We start from the raw sequence: 6000 nt of genomic DNA, 5'->3' as shown, positions 1-6000 counted from the left end.
TCAAATTGCGGTAATCGACACACACTCTGATCTTCCCATCTTTCTTCGGCACTGGCACCACATTAGCCAACCAATCAGGATATCGAGTGACCCGAATAATCTTTGCCTGCAGCTGCTTGGTTACTTCTTCTTTAATCTTCACACTCATATCTGTCTTGAACTTCCTCAATTTCTACTTGACAGGAGGGCACGCCGGGTTAGTGGGCAATTTGTGAACCACTAGATCGATGCTTAAGCCCGACATGTCATCGTACGACCATGCAAAAATATCTTTGAATTCAATGAGTGCTTTGATTAGTTCCTTCCTGATGTTCGGCTCAATGTGGATGCTTATTTTGGTTTCCCTGACATCGTCTGCATCCCCTAAATTGACAGCTTCAGTGTCGTTCAAATTGGGCTTGGGTTTCTCTTCGAACTGGCTTAATTCTCTGTTTATCTCTTCAAAGGCTTTATCCTCATCGTATTCCGATTCATCATCATAATTGACCTCTTGTACAATTAGTTCGGAATCAGATTGATTTTTTAGACTAGGTTGAAGATCTGTTGTACATGTCATGTCATTAGAACCAGTATAAAGAGAATTGTTCAGAAAGAGAAAAGAAGAAAACAGAATTAAAACAAAATAAAGAGAGAAAACTTTCACTTTATTAAAATGCGGGATAACAGAGTTTCACGCTTTTGTTGAATATAAAAATAAACAAAACTAGATTATAACTCTGGAATAATCCAGAAAATAAGAAAGAAAATCCAGAGCCTACTACCAAGACTCCCTCCAGGTAGGAAGAGGAGTAATTGTCCAATTGTTGATATTGGCCCTAGGCCCCACAAACTGTATATCTGCCCTACTGGAACCTTCTCCAGCTTCTATCATGTTGACGTCGACGAACAGCCTTTCAAAACCCTAATTCAAATCTCCATCTGACCCAATCAGAGGTCCGAGAATTTTGGGGACTGACAACCTTCTGATATCTGCTCTGACAAAGGATCTGGAAAGACGTGGAACTGGCTTGGGAAGAACCCAAACTTTCTTCTTCAACTTTCGGGCCCGCCTTACATTTGCTGCCGTAGGCTTGAATCCTAGTCCAAAAGTGTCCATGTTTTTAGGCAAAGAAACTGGCTGGACCATACCTTGCAGATCAACCCCCAAACCTTTTCCTGGTACAAACCCGCTGTTTAACATTTCTGAGGCTACCATGAAGGTCACAGCTGCGATCCTGGGAAGTGGAAGGTCCTCGCCTTCAGAATTTTATCCACTAAAATCGCGATGAAAACCTGGTATACCCATGGACCTTTGTCGTCATCAGTTTCTGTGAATGGCACAACGGCATCACTCACAATGCCTGTACCGTCATCCCCGTGCACCACTATCTCCTGCCTGTCCCATTCAAATTTCACCATCTGGTGCAATGTAGAAGGCACTGCTTTGGCGGCATGGAACCAGGGTCGCCCCAATAGAAGATTGTATGATACTGCTACATCCACCACTTGGAATTCCATGGTGAATTCTATTGGACCAATGGTCAATCCCAGTATGATATCACCCACCGTGTCGATACCACCTCCATCGAAACCTCGGACGCAGATGTTGTTCCTGTGAATCCGGTCATGATCAACTTTCAGCTTGTTCAGAGTAGTCAAAGTACAGATGTTGGCGCTTGATCCATTATCAATCAATACTCAGGTGACCACCGAGTCTTCGCATTTCATGGTCAAGTATAGGGCTTTGTTGTGTTCTGTACCCTCTGCTGGCAATTCATCATCAGAAAACGTCACTCGATTTACCTCGAAGTTTTTGTGCACTATCCTCTCCAAGTGATTTATAGAGATTTTATCCTGAACATGGGCCTCGTTCAGGATTTTCATCAGTGCCTGGCAATGATCGCTGGAATGGATCAGCAGTGATAGTAACGAAATCTGCGCTGGGGTCTTTCTTAACTGCTCCACAATAGAGTAGTCTTATGCCTTCATTTTCATCAAAAACTTCTCAGCCTATTCCTCCGTCACTGGCTTCTTTACCACCGCTGGGTTGGACCTTCTTAACTCTACGGGAGCAAAACACCTTCCCGAACGAGTTAAGCCTTGGGCCTCACATACTTCTTCCACAACCTCCTTCCCTTTGTACATTACTGTCGCTTTACTGTAGCTCCATGGCATGGCTTTCTCGCTGGTTATCGGCATCTGCATTACTGGCCTGATGACAACTGGCCCTATGCATACTGGCTTGCTTGGTACCCCTCACACCGTTACTTTGACCGGTTCTGGATTCTTTGCAACAACAGGCTAACTCTTCCCCATCACCACTACTGGCTTTACGTCTACCTTTTCCAATTGTACCACCTCTTATCCACCTGTTGACTTTTCTTTTGGACGGGCACAGATCATCATCACCGTCTGTGAGGGTTTCTTTAGCTCCCCTCCTTCGTGCACAAGCTCGATCATGTGGGTTTCATGGTGTGCTGGCAACGGGTTCTGATTGATGTTGGGTGCCTCGGTGTCTGAACCTTGATCTTGTTGGTGTCAATAAGATCTTGCACTGCACGTTTCAACTTCCAGCACTTCTCGGTATCATGTCTGGGAGCCCCCGAACAATACTCACAGCTTACCGAGTGGTCCATATTTTGGGGAACGGGATTCGGCAATCTGGGCTCAACAGGACTCAACAAACCTAACGACCTTAATTTGTGGAACAAAGCAGTATAGGTTTCTCCCAACTCAGTGAATGTTCTTTGTCTCTGCACCCTTTCATTTCTGAAAGCTTGATTCCCCCGGAAACCTGGCTCTACAGGATTTCTGTAGGCCCTTGGTGGTGGATATATGTTTTGTGGAGGTAGATATATATTCTGTGGAGGTGGATAGGTATTTTGGGGAGCCGACGCGTGCCACTATGGGCGAGCCGGAGGCTGGGTATATCTGGGCTTGATGGATGGAGAAATGTGGTTCTTGTGGTGGGTAGTAGGGCTGTGGGGGGTAATTTGGAGTGTGTGGGTAATTTGGGTGATGGGGTCTGGCTTGGTAGCGGGGGAAAGGACCTCTCGATCTGGACCAATTACCTGCCTCTATTGTTGCGACCTCTTCTCTTTTCTTCTTCCCGAGCGCACCTCCCGTGCCGCTCTGAATGGCCTGAGTTGTTGCTTTGATTGCCGAATAGCTCAGGATTTTGTTAGACTTAAGTCCCTCTTCAATCATACCGCTCATTTTCACCACCTCGTTGAAAGATTTGCCAACTGACGTCACCAAGTGACCAAAGTAAGTTGGCTCTAGAGTCTGCAGAAAGTAGTCCACCATTTCCCCCTCTCTCATCGGAGGATCAACTCTTGCTGCCTGTTCTCTCCACCGGAACCCAAATTCTCTAAAGCTCTCTCCCGGCTTCTTCTCAAGTTTCAGCAATGTGAGACGGTCAGGGACGATCTCAAGGTTGTACTGGAAGTGACCTGCGAATGCTTGTGCTAGATCGACCCAGGTGTACCACCTGCTCGGATCCTGTCTTGTGTACCATTCCAGTGCAGACCCACTTAGACTTTGACCAAAGCAAGCTATTACCAGCTCATCTTTACCACCTGCTCCTATCATCTTGCTGCAAAACCCTCGCAGATGTGCCATTGGATCACTGTGCCCCTCGTATAGATCAAACTTTGGCATCTTGGACCCTGCCGATAATTGAACATCAGGGAAAGGACATAGATCTTTGTAAGCTACACTGACCTGATTGCCTAACCCATGTATATTCCTGAAGGACTGCTCCAGGCTTTTAAATTTTCGAAGCACTTCGTCCTGCTCCGGGCCCTTAGCTGGCTTTTCAGTCTCCACCGGGATTTCAAAGTGAGGATTATAAGTATATGGCTCGGGTGCTTTGAGGGTAGGTTCAGGGGGTAATATTGGTTATCGTGAGCCTGAAACAACGGCCCATTAGATGATCTTTGTAACGTGGCTGGTGGGGGTGCCACGAAAACAGGAACATTTGGTGGGGGAAGGTTCTGATTGGGTGGTGGAGCTTGGGGATCATAGGGATTTCTTCCCTGATAGTAGTGGTGACTTGGGAAGCTTGTCGAAGGGCCGGGTGAAGGGTATTCCGGCGTGTGTCCTGGTGGGAGAGTAGGAGTAACGGGTGGTTCGGGCCCCTTTTGTACCCTAGTCAGGGCTAGCTACATTTCGTTCATCTCCAGTCTCATTTTTTCCATTTTTTCCATTGCCTCTTTCAGCATCTGACTTTCCGTCCTTTCCTCTTCAACACTGTTTTCTGAGTTAGTCATGCTTTTCGGTATGGGCCCTTTGGATCTTGTTTGGTAATGGTAATCTGCCAGAACGTTCTAACAAACTAACTGGTTTGAAATCTCTGGAAAACAACAAACTTGTTAGCGTTAGAGTTTAACACATATTGCAATTGCACGTTGGGGAATGCAATGTTCCTAGGCAGTTTAACCATTTCTAACATGTCTTTGCTCTGTATGCATCATCCCAGCTTATTTTACTTGTGCCCTTTAGGTGTTTCTGAAACTTTCCTTTATTTGCTTTCTCTTTCTCTCTTTTTCTTTCTTTCTTTTCCTTTATTTTATTCACTTTTTCTTTTAGCGGTGGTCGAATCTTATGTGGATTGCCTACGTATCATGTCCTCGCATGAATCGGACCGTGCATAGTTCTACCACAAATAAAGACACCAATTTTTGGAAAATTTATTTCATTACTAAAACTTCTATTACAAACTACCCATTTGGAAAAGGAAAACAAAATACAGACTCCGAAGTACTAACATAATTTGATGCCAAAAGGAAACACACAGACAGACAACAGACTTTTGAAAATAGAAAAATACAGATTTGAACTAGGAGTACATTAACGCTTTGAATTTTGGTGCCCACGGGGCATCGTTCGGCCTTTCCGCGGGCTTTGGTGCAAGGCCCCTTTGCAAGCATTTCAATTCTTTCATGATTCGGTGGACGTAACCCATGACTGAAGCAAAAAGGGTATCACGGGGTATTTCCTCACATGCTAGGCACCTCATGGTGACGTAATGCCCAATCTCCTCAATTCTACCCCTGATTCTATCTCTTTCCATGAACAGTTGCTCTATTCGTTGATTCTTTGCTCCCAATACTTGAGTGTTGTCAGCGAGTTGATCTTAGAACCTCTCCATTTGTTCTTCCATTCGGGCCATTAAATCATAGCAGCGCTTCCTATCCGTTCTGGCATCTCGGGCTTGTTTAAAGACCCGATCTTTGAGAGTGGAATTTGTTTCCCTTAATATTTCAATGCTCGCTTCATAATCCCTTCTCACTTGCCGTAAGTGCTTTGCTCGCGTTGTTGTAACTTTTTCCCATCTGGCCCGAATTCTTGCTATGCAGGCCTCTGATCTTGCCAAACCCTTTCGGCTTTCAATGACTTGGTTTCTCAACCCAGTTATCAGACCTTCGTCGGACCGGCTCCTTTGTTGGTTGTCGGCATCCATTCTGACTCGTTGGATTTGGGCATTCAAGGCCTTATTTGCTTGAGTCAATCTGTTCTTTTTTCCTGTGTCAGCATCGACTTGCACACTATTTTCATATTTCAGATCCTCAATTTGCTGTTTCAGCTTGCCAATTTCAACCCGATAGCCTTCTTCTCTTGCCAGCCAGCCCCATTGTTCTTGCGAGTCATTCGTGAATTGCTGGACATGGGCTCTTTTAGCAGGCCTTTGACGAATCTGGAACCTTTTTCCAAACCATGCATCATACTTCGGGTCCACCTCACCTTTGGCTAAATCTCGCACCATAGTTTTGGGCTCAAGGAATCTGCATTCATGCCACAATTTGCGAATTGTATCTTCCGGGACTGTGGCATTCGGTCTTAGCTCGATGGTATGCTTGCTCAAATCTTCATCATGAGGGATAATCTGGAACCTTCCCAATTGACGCAATACCCGATGGGGAGCGTATGGTTGGATACTACAGACACCCATCAGAAGAACATAACATTATTTGGCCGACATGTATATTGCTTTAGTAGAGGACAACCACCCAGACGCCC

The sequence above is a fragment of the Nicotiana sylvestris genome, chromosome 4 (genome assembly GCF_000393655.2).
Source record: "Nicotiana sylvestris chromosome 4, ASM39365v2, whole genome shotgun sequence".
Lineage (NCBI taxonomy): Eukaryota > Viridiplantae > Streptophyta > Magnoliopsida > Solanales > Solanaceae > Nicotiana > Nicotiana sylvestris.
This window is presented reverse-complemented; position numbering follows the sequence as displayed.